This window comes from Leptinotarsa decemlineata, unplaced genomic scaffold (genome assembly GCF_025532065.1).
Source record: "Leptinotarsa decemlineata unplaced genomic scaffold, Ldec_3_MD MMD2_tig00000505_RagTag_RagTag, whole genome shotgun sequence".
Taxonomy (NCBI): Eukaryota; Metazoa; Arthropoda; class Insecta; order Coleoptera; family Chrysomelidae; genus Leptinotarsa; species Leptinotarsa decemlineata.
In genome coordinates this window covers 4,349,687-4,363,519 of record NW_027412549.1, presented here as the reverse complement: position 1 = coordinate 4,363,519, position 13,833 = coordinate 4,349,687, and positions in this window count along the sequence as shown.

The window sequence follows — 13,833 nt, the reverse complement described above, 5'->3', positions numbered from 1 at the left end:
TCGGGGTGGTCAGGCAGTACTGGAAGGAAAGGAGTCTAGGGGTGCACCCGGGAGGATTCACCTACACTGCTGGTCCGGTTTTGCAGTTTTTCTGCCAAGATTTCTGCCTTAGCGTGCAAACTGACATGATACTGAGGTTCGGGTGTAGAGAGGGTAGCATTCCCCCGAAGACTCCAAAAATCAGAACAACAATTTCAACAGAGTGGTCTGAATAGAGTTTATAAAATTTATTATCATGATCAACAGGCAGATCAACAGGCGACCTTCTATCGTATGTCACCCATATTTGGAATTACGCAATCAAGAAACATAGAGAGTCAAGAGCTATTGCGTTTGATATTTCTAAGGCCTTTGATCGTGTGTGGCATGAAGGATCATTTTTGTGTATGGCTCTTCAGCTTCCTGCAAGTAGCCATCGATTGATATCTCTCGAAAATTCTCACCATCAACGCTGGTGTTTCACAGGGGTCCATATTGTCTCCAACCCTCTATTTATTGTATATCAACGACTTATGGCAAAAAACCAGAATTCAATGTATTGCTTTGTTGACGACAGCACTTGTCAGCACGACTTGTCTCGTCATTACATTTGGATTCCAGGACATCGGCTGCGGATGCATATCTTCACCGGCAGCAGTAGGTTGCATATCTTAATGAGGATCTAGAAGTGATTTGGAATTAGGGCGGAAGTAACTAGGTTCAATTCAATGCCACAAAAACCCAGGCATCGGTTTTTTCCAAAAAGATAAATGTTTCCGAACCGGATATAATAATGTCAGGTCAGACAATTACGTTAAAGTTGGTTAAAAATGGCACAGTCATGTCGCTGGAATTGCAGAGGCTGCTTCTCAAAAGTTTGGAACACTGTTTCAAACTAGAAAACTGCACACTTCGACAAATTCTTATGCTTCATAAAGCTTAGATCAGACCTTTGGAGTAGTGTTCTCATAAATTGAGCTCCGCCCCCAAACATACCCTGAAGCTGCTGGATTCTATCCAGAAAAGAGCCATCCGCTTGATAATCTGGAAGAGGGAAGAGAGGGTAGGTGAAAGAACTCGAATGATCTATAAATAGTCAACTTTCGGAGGAATAAGTCCAGTTATCACCCGAAGTCGATTGTGGATACTAACAATCGAAACGTTGTGACATAACTTGGTTTGAAATCTTTTAATTTTTATTTTTAACTTTTTTTGTTAATAATATTCTTAATTTTTTCAACTTTTTTCAGCTCTTATCAATATTTCAATTTTTATTTCTTTGGTTGTTGTTGTATGTTATTTCTTTGTAATTTCAGTTTTTTGATAAAATACACCACGAAATATTGTCAACCAACGTCAAACCATCTTCATCAAAATTGATTTTTATATTCATTCTGGATATAATGGGCAAATCTGCTACCGATTTTATTGAAATTGATAGCCAAAATGATCAATAGAATGAATTACAAGACAGTCAGCAAGAATCGCATAGTAGCCACTTGAAATTCACACCAGTGTTATCTTTGTGAATAGCTGCAAACTCATACTCTGCCTTTTGGATTTCGTCAGTGCGGTGTAGACCAGTGCAAAAATTGGTACTACTCAGTTACAGAAAACACTACATACAGTTGTTCCTTTATGATGAAAAATTAGGTATTTCATTCGAATATCTTGTTTTGACTATTATTCAGCTGTATTGAATCAAGAAGTTTCTGATTCAGTAGTCTGCCCTATGAATGAATTTTCCACTATCGTCTGAATTTTTTCGCGTTGTGGAATATCATGAACCTGAAAAATCAACCATGGGTTCTACAAAAATGGCTTCCAAATAAGAATTATCATTCAACCCATCTGCCGTTGTATTGTGTCATAATATTCGAATCAGATCAGATTCGAACAGAATAAAATGAGAAAATGGACATGTTAATACACCTCTATTAGTTTAATTCTGAGTTGAAGAACTTTTCAAATGAGCAATCACATTGACTAGACACTTGTATGAATTACAAGTCTATCCAATTAATTGTGATGAACATAAAGCGATTGTTTACTGCAGTCAACATTTCCGGACAAATGAAGCGATAAGTTGAAACCACAATACTCTCGGTATGCAATTGTAATATTCGAGCTTTGTCAGGGCTTTTGATGAAATTCAATCATTATACTGTTTCAGAGATCCAATTGTTCTGGAATGACCTAGGATTCATTGGCCATCATTTGTAACTATCAGTTGTTGGATTGACCGAAATTATAGCTATATGAAATGTCCAGAATATACTGTTTGCGCAATTTAATCTCCATTATTTTGATTTCGCATCCATGATGAGTTATGATTTTGAAAAACTTTTTGTTCATTTACTGAATTTCAAGCAGGAAAATAAATTTATTCAGAATTTTCTGAAGCGCAAACTTGACATCATCTGCATGCCGTTGTTCTTCAGGAAACCACAATAGCTTTATTTCTCACTGGAATTTGAATGATCGAGAACTATTTAACTTTTCTGAAAAAAAATCATACAATTGAAAATCAAATGCTGAAAATTGATGAGTATCATAAACCGACCTTTCTCGAGAAATTTGCATTTTGATATCATCAATAATTTTAAAGGGAGATATTTCTCTATTTTCAGCTCGAATGCCGTCATATGAATATTCCATCAATGAAAATATTTTTCTTGAATGAATAACCCTATCCAAATACTAAAAATGAAACCACAAAAATTAACAAAAGCTCCCTGATGATCTTGGCCAGATTTTCAGTAAAGAACATCTGGAATTCATTTGATAATGACATCGAAATATGAAAACCCTTAATAACTTGCTGTTCAACATTGTTCACAGAATCAATGATTTTAACAACTATACATAGGTCGAACTAAACAGAACAGGATATCAGAACATGATAGGAACAACTAAGAAATCAATGTTCAGAAAACACCTGGATCAATATGCATAATTTTGACTATTTGACGAGTATTCCTTTGGTATGTGAAAATTTTGTTTTCGAGAGCATTTCAAGATATTCTAGTTGACCAGATTCATAGCATAGAAACCAATCACGTGGAGCAAAAGTTGACAATTTTGATTGAATTATAACTATCGCAAGTAAGCTGACATTTTATCTACTTCAAAATACGTTCTCAAAGGTCATACTCATTTGTTGAATTGATGATTCGTTTCAAAATATACAGGGTGTTTCAAATTTGATCCCCACCATTAGGATCTCGGAGAGAGAAACAAAGATGGTTGAATTGGAATGAAGTTGCGTATTTACCTGACTAACAATTTTCCATTGAGAAATTTCTGAAATTTTGAGTATAACCGGATATATTCGGAAAAAACTGAAATTTCGGAAAATGGATTTTATTTTTTCTGGCTTTATTTTTCGAAGTATTCGAAAATAAATTGCCCACTTTTTCCCTGCAACATAATGGTATTTTCAGATTTGCTTTCTGACGTTTCGTCTTCCGGCCACCATCATCAACTTAATTTTTTCTACATTGGATTCGTTCTGTTATGAATAGAACCAGATTTATCCTTTTCAATAATGTATCATAAGTTATCATTTATTTCGAAAAATTGGAGATATAGAAAAAAAATTATTCTTATAATAATAGGATTTGACTTTGATGTTTCTAAATTTGACTTCCAATTTGTTACACTCAATGACAGTTTGTTATTGTACAAGTCATTGAAATTTTGCTGAAAAATGGCTTTCACGAATGAAGAAAAAAGAGATATGATACAAATTTAGTACACATACGATAGAAACAGTGTTAGGCTATCGGAAATGTATTTAAACTTGCATCCCGAAAGACTACAACCACATCGAACTATGTTCAAGTGATTGGATCAAAATCTCACCGAGTTTGGTTCTTTTGAAAAGCCAATAAAAAATACAGAGACAAAATCAACCATCAAAATTTGATAAATGAGGTATGTATGAGGTGAATGAGTTAGGCATCGTAAGCTCTTTTCAATGAAAATAGAACTTTGAACAGATAACAATAATTACCTGAAATGTAAAGACAGAAGTAAATCACAACAAATGCTCAAAATGTTGACCTTGTTCACGTTAACACAACTGTGCCCTCCTTCGAATATTATTCCCTCCTCCTCAATCTTCCGAACTCTCTAACAATGATGTGTTGAAGGTCCTCAATATTTCAATATTCCCTCTGACCATAAACTCTATTTTGAAGTGTAAGAATGTATCCATAACAATTAAGTCTGGAGACCTTGCTGCCTACCATTATTCTCTATCCATTTATCCCCAAACCTTTCAGTCAGGTAATTAGTTACTCGTCTGGTAGTGTGCGGTGGATCACCATCATGTTGAAACCAGATGTTGTTATAGTTAGCCGAAGGTAGATCATCCAAATAATCTTCAAAATCGACATTAAAAACTGGTGATAGGTTTCTTCATTCAGAATTCCATCATATAAATGAGGACCCGAAATTCTATCTTTGTAAATTCCTGCCCACATCTCAATACTAAATCGCACTTGAGGTCGAATTTCTCAGAATTGCCTCCAAATGTGTTCGTTATTTCGGTTGAATATCCCACAATTCGTGGAAGTGCTTTTCTCTCCAAATTATATTTTCCAAGAAAACAGAATAATCAGGTCTTCTTATTAGCCAATTACAAAATTTTAATCGCCCTCGGGATAACCAGGATGCAATTTTTGAGATATGTGTACTTTGTAACATTTCGAACCGCTTTTTTGAAATGTCTCCAAGCATTTATTGTATGACAAATATTTATTTCTGAGGAAATTTGACATGTAGATTCCCCCGTAATCATGCTTATCTGCAAATTATTAATTTTTATTGAAATGAAGACAATGTCTAACTTACCATACATACCTTATTTATCAAAATTTTCTAGTTTCCTGGTCCACTCTGTCTGTGTATTTTTTCCTCTCCTCGACTTCTCAAATGAACCAAACTCGCTGAGATTTTAATCCAATAATAATTTGAACATAATTCGATGTAGTTGTCATTTTTCGGAATACTAGTTTGAATGCATTTCCGATGTCCAGACACTGTTTCTATCGTATTTGTAATAAATTTGCATCATATCTCCCTTTTCTTCATTCGTGAAAGCCATTTTTTGCCAAAAATTCAATGACTTGTACAATTTTGAAAGTCAAATTCAGAAACATCAAAGTCAAAGCCTATTATGATAAGAATAAAGTTTTTTCAATATCTCCAATTTTTAGAAAAAAAATGATTACTCATGATACATCATTGAAAAGGTAAAATCTGGTTTTATTCAAAACAGAAAGAGCACAATGCAGCGCCCTTGAGAAAAATAAAGTTTATCATGGTGGCCGGACGACAAAACGTCGGATAGCAAATTTGAAATCACCATTATGTAGCAGGGATAAAGTAGCAGCAATGTGGAAGTGCAATTCATTTTCGAATCCTTCGAAAACAAATCCAGACAAAAATAAAAACCATTTTCCGAAATTTCTGTTTTTTCCGGATATCTCTGGATATACTCGAAATTTCAAAACTTCCTCAACGGCATATTGTTAGTCAGGTAAATGCGCAACTTTTCCTCGATTTCACCATCTTCGTATCTCTCATAGTTTCTGAGATCCCAATGGTGATGATCGAATTTGAAACACCCTGTATGGTTTCTAACGAAAAATAATAATCAAAGGATGGAATTTCAAAGAGTAAAATGAAACTTGTAATGTGTTATCGATATGCTTCAAAAGTTCGTCACTTGATAACACAATAACAGCTTTTTATCACGCCAATTTTTATGGATCACTGTAGAGTTGCGGAGCAGTTCTGGGAATGGTTGTGGGTTCACTGCAAATTGCACTGACTGTACTTTTTTCGTTCACTCATTTCCCAAACTATTTTTGAATTGAATTGAATAAAATAATAAAATAATAAAAATTAAAAAAAATAGTTTTTTTGTTATATTTATCAATATCACTGTCATTCTGTTCATCATTCATAAATTATTCTCATATTGAAACATTCCTGGTATGTTATACAAAAATCAAATATTATCATCGCGATAAAAGGCCAATACTCACTCGATTGATTTACGATACTCACCTTTGCGCTTCGAGTCGAGTAATGAACATATTTCTTGCTTGTTGTACCTACATGAAAACTGATCACCATGTAGAAACCAGTGAAAATGAATTCGACAAGAACATCGCCGATTCACTAATGGTATTCAAAACACACCTCACCTCAATATTTCAATCCAAGCCTGCCGCCAAGAAAAAAACATTTAATTTGTACCTGCACCAATGCCGTCCCCATAATTGCAATGTATTTGAATTCAGAACCGCTCCCTCTCTACAATTCCTGATTCTCCGTTATTACTCTCCCAAGATTTATTCACGTAACATTTGAATTTTCCATCCCATTTTTTACGTTTTCTTTAAAGTGGATACGTAAGTCTTATGAAATCAGACGGATTCAGGTGAAAAAAAATGTGACTGATTTTGATTTAATAATTTTTTTTGCTCCATTTTTGACATCGGAGTTTCTTTATTTCCTTTCCTATTTTTTAAAGTGAAAACGCCATTTTGTTTTCTATGAAGAATACGGATGGGTTGAATAAAAGTTCGGCTTTCAAAAGTGACTACATATATAGTATCTAGATGAGAGAGTATTTCAGAAAGAAAGTAAAAATAATAACTCTAACGGTAACAGAGTCAACCCCTCTTGACTGGAACAAGATATCAGGGCCGGACAAGCATCGTTTTCACTACTTTTTGATAGGAAAGACATTAGTGTTGCATAACTCAACGCTGAGAAACAGCTACCAACTTATTTTTTTAAATGGGGAATGTGATAATTCGTTCAATGAGTGATTTCCTTCAACAACCTGAAAAAATAAAAACTAAATCAATAGAGAATCCGCTGAAGTGTAGTGAAGGGCAAACTGAAAAGTTCACTCCGAAAAGTTACTGCGTAATACAAACAACTGGAAAGTTCAATTAGACTTATATTATTATGGCTATACATGAGAGTTAAAGCATCTTGACTGTAACATCAGAAATTTTCCATCACGTGAAGATTTTGAGTTAGAGTTATTTTTATTTTATACAAAAATTTTCCCATATTATAGGAAAATATAAGATCAACACAAAAAAAACATATATTCTGAGGATAACAGAGTTTATTCACAATATACATAAAAAAACATTCAAGTGAAGTCTTTTGTGCATAACCTTTTTGCAAATGTTGACTTTTGTTTCATCGTTTTCCCTCATAAAGAACCAACAATAATCCTCCGTCATTGCTGCATCCGATCCGATCTGCCTTGGTAACGTTACTCCTTTGTCAGTAAGTCTTGGTGGAACCTTTTTCATTGTTCGTCACAGACAGCACTCAAATTTTCTGGGAAAAAATTCGAATGGGAGTGCAAGAAATTGATTTTGAGAGACAGCGACTAGTAAATTCCATTGTTGTAATCTAGATCCCAATAGTTCAGCATTCCCTTTGGACAAGTGTAGGTCCCGAACTAGATCATTTAATTCAGGTTGTTCGATCAAATATGGTGTTCTTTCATCACTCTCGGGACAATAAGGACCTTCTTTCTCTGGCACATCATTGAACCTGCCTGGTCATCATACATTTCCAAATCTTTCTCCCAATTTGCTGGGTGTTGGAACTGGTAAACCTTCTCCGTGTAGAACCGGAATATCCAGATATACAATTTTGTGTTTGCTCTTTCTTGAAAAACCAGACACGTTTGCCATGCAAAAGTAACAGTTGTTGTAATTATTTGTTGTTTCTCACCAAAATAGAACTGCAAAAGCCATAGAAGAGCGTTTGCCATTCAACCAGTTACTTAGATTTGCTGCACAGGTTTGGCAACATACGTGAGGAGCCCAATCCCGATCTTGATCACCAACAACACATCCAAAATATTTATGGTACTTTGGTCATTTGAATAATTGGTCTGAGATTTAGAAGAAAAGTGACCACATATATAGCAAAAACTATCTGCGGGATTAACGCAGCCACGTTTCTATACTTTGGACAATTTTGTGCTGTTGCGTACGTCGAGTTCAGATATGTAATACTGCGTTTACAGGAGTCAACTTATTTTATTCACAAAGGTAACACCAATATAATACTCTTAATATTCTCGTGTTTGCCAACCTCGCTTCTCTAATACTAACTCACCACTATTCGCGTTAAACCAATATTGATGATCCGATTGTCAACCTGCTACTTTTATAGCGGTTCCGTATTTCTGGTATTTTCTGGAAACTTCGAGTATCGAAAGTTCTAGAAGCGGCATTACAAGTCTGATATACAGCTGAAGCAGATTCGAATACTGCGCAGAGCCGCTGTGTTGCCAGATTTGAAACAATTTCCCCAATTTAGGGAAGAAGCAAATTTGTACAGTCGTGTTCATTAAATTTTTGTGAAAAATCATAAGTCAGTACTCATAACTCTGTAATTATTTTGTCTTGTGTGAATAAATATTATTATTATATTATTATCTCATAGATGGCGTCTTCGTAACAAAAGATGTTCATGTTTACTCAGTAGGATTGTTCTTCAGGAATAGTTGAATCCACCATGGATAAAACTTAAGCACCTTCGGAAGGACCTTGTTTGGTGTTCAAATACGAATGTTTTGTTTTTGGACCTGGGTTTCATCTAGAAGTCTGCTTTAGGTGAAAGTTACAGAAAGTACTGATAGCGATTTATACATCTCACAGATGACATCTTGGAAAAGAGTGATATTCTAACCTACTCATATTGAAGACCAATGTCTAAATAATTGTAGCTGTATCACTCGATGCTTGACGTGTTCTGAATCTGAAATTGTTTGTTTATTCGTAAACTGTTTATCATTTTGCGAGTTGTAAATTAGTTTTTCTCTTCGAATGATTGAAACACTACAAATATTTCCTGTAATTGGTGCTCCTTGCCATAGCGGCTGGACGAGTTTGTTCAATGGATAATATTGAACATCAGATCTATCAGTCTCAATAGCAAATAGCTCATAGAAACGAAATCTGGTTAGTCTGGTAATCAGTTTATCAAGCTTGATTACCCTGTAATCCTATAGGGTGATAGGTATGGCAACCTCAATGTGCTATTAATAAAGCATAAAAGCCATTGCCACTATTGTTTGATTTCAAAAAGCAAACGTGTTCCTTGAGAAGTATATAATTTTTTGGGGTAGAAATGAAAAATAGATACTCAATTAAACTTTCGAAACGATAATTCATTTGTCCCAGTATTCAAATCCCATAGTTTTGCCGACGATCTACCGAATTTATTCGTGACCTCTGTCAAGCAGTGTATTTTCAGATCAGAGACATACATCACAAGTTGCAGACATTTAGGGATAGAAAACGCTCAAGAGCAGTCGTTCAAATGTGACTTGAATTACATAGGTCTGCGATGAAAAAATTGTAGGATATTTAACTAGTGATTTCAATGGTATTTTGTGTGCAGATTTCGGAAAAAATTGTAAAAAAAATCTATCACCTATAGATAAGTCACAAATTTCACTTGAACGATTTAATACGAGGTCTGGGCCTTCCATAGCACTCAGCATAAGTTTTAGGGTCTAGACTTAAAGAAATGTTATCCCCCGGTGTTCCATTTTCATGGTACCGATTTGGAGAAAGGGAATTTGTCCGTTTTTTACACAAGAGGGTGACCTAGTTTTTTCCAACAATGTACCCGGCGTCATGGAAATGTTCAACATAACGCCAGAGAAATGGAGACTTTTCATCGATTCATCAAAAAGAAGTTTGAAAGCTGTACTTCTTCAAAATGGGAACCAATATGCTTATGTGCCTGTTATGTGCATGTTTGAAAGAATGCTACGAAAATCTTGAATTTGTTCTTAGTAAGCTCAGCTTCTCTGATCATAAGTGGACCATTTCTGGAGACTTGAGAGTTATTTCAATGTTACTAGGTCAACAAAGTGGTTACACTAATTTTCCATGTTTCCTATGTGAATGGGATAGCCGTGACAAGAAACACCACTATATCAAGCAGGTGTGGCCAATAAAAAAGGGTCTTATGCCTGGAGTTAAAAAACTAAGTTCAGTGGATCCTAAAAACATCTTATTTCCACCACTCCATATTGGGGCTAATGAAATGAAACAGTTTGCGAAAGCATTAGATGAAAAAGGAGATTGTTTCGAATGTCTTTCTGAAAAGTTTCTTGGTCTATCCGATGCTAAACTAAAACAAGGAGTCTTCGTTGGGCCTGACATAATAAAACTTTTGAAAGATGAAAGCTTTGTCACCAGAATGGAAATGAAAGAAAAATATGCCTGGAATTCATTTAAATTCGTTATAACAGGCTTTCTTGGAAACAAAAAAGACACAAACTACAAACTTTGGTTGCTGAATTGATACAAAACCACAAAATGTTGGGCTGCAACATGAATGTCAAAGTCCATTTTCTTCACTCACATCTGGACTAGAACGGTTCCATCAAGACATAAAAGAAATGGAACGCAGATACTAAGGTCGATGGAATGTTAACATGATGGCAGACTACTGTTGGATGTTGAAAAGGGAAAATTCACAAGAACACAGCCGAAAAAGTACCAGAAAAAGCTTTGACGGAAAAAAAAAGTTTTCACAAAGACTTATAATCACTTTACAAACACTTGTTTATCACTGTTATGCTTAGTTTAGCTATGTAGCATTGTTTTTTTTTGCTTTTACTTCATGTTTGAATAATAAAAATAAATCCACAAGTCCTCGGTTTTTTTTGTACTTTTTCAATTATTTCATCCTTATTTTGTAGGCAAACCTTACGTGGTAGATGAAGACAAATGTCATTTTCAAAATCAGCGCAAAGAACTACATAAAAACCAGTTAACGAAATCAAAACAATTTTTTTAAAAGTTCTTTTTGCAGACCTGTGTTATTTCAATGTGGAAATATCAATTGATGTTTTCTAAAGATATTATTATCGTTATATTCAAAACTTTTCCTGATCTTATATTGAGAATTTCCAGGGTTTCCGGAAACAACTCAATTATAATATTCCAGCCCTCTCTGTATGGATAGAACCAAGCAATCGACAAATTGCTACACAATCCACCGAATCGCAGTAAGGGATTTGAACTCCGAAGCATAATCTTAGATGGGAGATATGAAGTTTCCTTGTAAAGGGCGTGCATTGGCCCTCGAGGGAGCCTCAAATACGACTGATAATTGTGTCTGTTCGAACCAGTTGTCAGCAGTACAAATTAGAAAAGATTCCTGGATTTAGATATGTGTGATTTACTCTGGAGATATTCTAATTTGCTAAAATGGTGGAGTATCATATTCAGGAGGTATCGTAGTGAATTGATATATAATATTGTTCAGCAGATGATAATTGATAATCCAATTGGTTCAATTAAATATTTTATTAAAACAACGATAAAAATAAAATAAAAACAACAATAAAAATCAATTGGCGCACCGGGGCGACTTCATTGATTCCAGTGGCGCATTTGCTTTTTCAGCTGCAGGAAAACCCGGAAAAACCTGCAGCACCACATCATCTGAAGATCTTGATCTAACAATGTCCTCTCTCTTATAAAACAAAATGTAGGGTGTCTCCAGAGGCTCCAATAAATTCAATTAAATTAGGAGTGAGGTAACTCTTCTTTTAGAGAAATGCAATGGCGTCTTTTCATTTTGATACGAAATGGTTCTTATTATAATTATTGTGCTATGGAATTTGAGAAAATTTTGAAGAATTTGGTTTCGAATTTCTTTCTCACAAGTCATTTTTGTCAGCAACATACCATTCAGGTATTGTGATCTCACGCGATTTGTGAAAATTCAAAAATCGTAAATTGAAAGCCCACTAGTCAAGAGAAATATCGAGGCTGGTCTGGAAATGTCCTGAATAGTATGGCGAACCAGAATTATCTGATTCTAAACTGAGTTCCGGCAAACATTTGAGATTTTAAATTGAATATATAGCTGACTTGTATGTTAGACAGAGATAATCAGCTTCAAAAAATGGTGCTGAACCCGATGTAAGGGTACCAAACCTATGATACGAGATCAGATCAGGCAATTGGTCAATAACAAACATGAGTAATATTGGAAAAATATACGTGGAAAGCACACGGGAAAATCTCCATGAAGAGCCTATCTGGAAAAAAATTAAGAACTACTTCAACACAGCAAGAATCAGCTCAAGAACTGGGCTGTATAATTATGGACTTGGATACATACCTTCCAACGAAGGTACTGATACAAAACATGAACTGCTGTCTATCAATGTGGAGCTCTGAATAACAGGAGGCAGATAATTCATGAACAACCCTCATTATATCCATAATAGTATGATGAATATTTTACAAAAGACCTGTACAAACTGAAGCAGTTATATATTTCATCAGTACAGGCCGTACTATAGATACAACTTTCGAATTGAGTACCCCTAGATTCTAACAATCCTAACATCGAAGCATATCGAAATGAAACTGTCTGATGTAGGATCATAAAGCAACGCTTATGGGTTCAAGCATTATCAAGTTCTCTGGTTGAAGCGGAGGTTGTCGAAGAAGGCAAAATTCGAAAGTCAAAGATTAATTTTATAACGGATCGCCTTGAAAAGCCTAGTTTGTTGGATTGATTCTTTTATCGATTCCAAAGATGTATGCGGAAATGCCATCACCTTTTCTATTCAGGGATGTTATTGTTGAGGATGGAAGTGTTTAAATGTTGCATTCATTAATCAGTCTGTACCACTGATGAGATCTATGTCAGAAACAAAAGATTGGATCATGAATGCAACACTTTTGGATTCTGGTATCATCTAGTTCCCTGTAAATATAGTACTAATGTATATGGAATCTGCCAAAAATATTTCAATTCCTTTACATAACTTCAACTCGTTTTTCCACTCGTGGCCATATATCTTGTATAAAACATATGAAAGTAGTTGTTTCGAAAGTATTGTATGGAAGTTATTTCTAGAGGACGTTTTTCTAGTTCGTGTCTGAAAGTTACTCCTTTGCGTGATTTACACATCTTTGTATAGTGTTAATTTTGAAATTGATTGCTATCTTTCTTCTTTTGAAAGATTGCCACATTTTTGTCTATCACGATGTAGGAGTAGAAGGCCAAAACCTTTCTTTCTGATACCCCAATTATATTCGAAATTTTTCCAGGACCCAATATTTTTGTAAACTTGTAGATTTCACTGATTTCAGATGAAAATAAATGTTGGAAGCAAGGAATGTGTTGTTTTCAAAACTCAAAATAGTTACTTTCTTCCTTTCTTCTTGAAGATCACCACATTTTTTCGTATACAGAGTTAAAAGCCTTGTAACTTTTATTTATTTGCTTATCATTCCACATAAGAAGTTACCTGAGTTATAATGTTATATAGATGTTACCTGAGTATAAAACAAGTATTTTTATTGAGTCTAACGAGTATTTCATCAAACGAATAACTCATATTTTTATAATTCTGACCTTTTGTGACCATCCAACAAAATATAACAAGGAGATGCAAATTGTGGTCTTCAGATGACAACAATTCGAGTTTATAGTTTTCAAGATACCAGATTTACCCGAACATCATTTTAATTCAACAGAAACTACTAAAATACATAATAATTCGTAATAATGGTTACCAGATTCTAATTATTTTTCTCAACTTTTTTTCCCTTTTCATTGGCCATTCCTATGAAAAGGTTGGTTGACACTGGAAGTCACAGCATTCTGGAAATGACCTCTCACTTTATGCCTGACACTGTCAATTACGAACTACCTTATAAAGTACTATTTCCGTGGAGAGAGGACTGGATCCTCCGGGAGAAGGAAATATTAAGAGCAGATAGTTGCTGCGACTGTGTTTTAAGCGAAAATTTA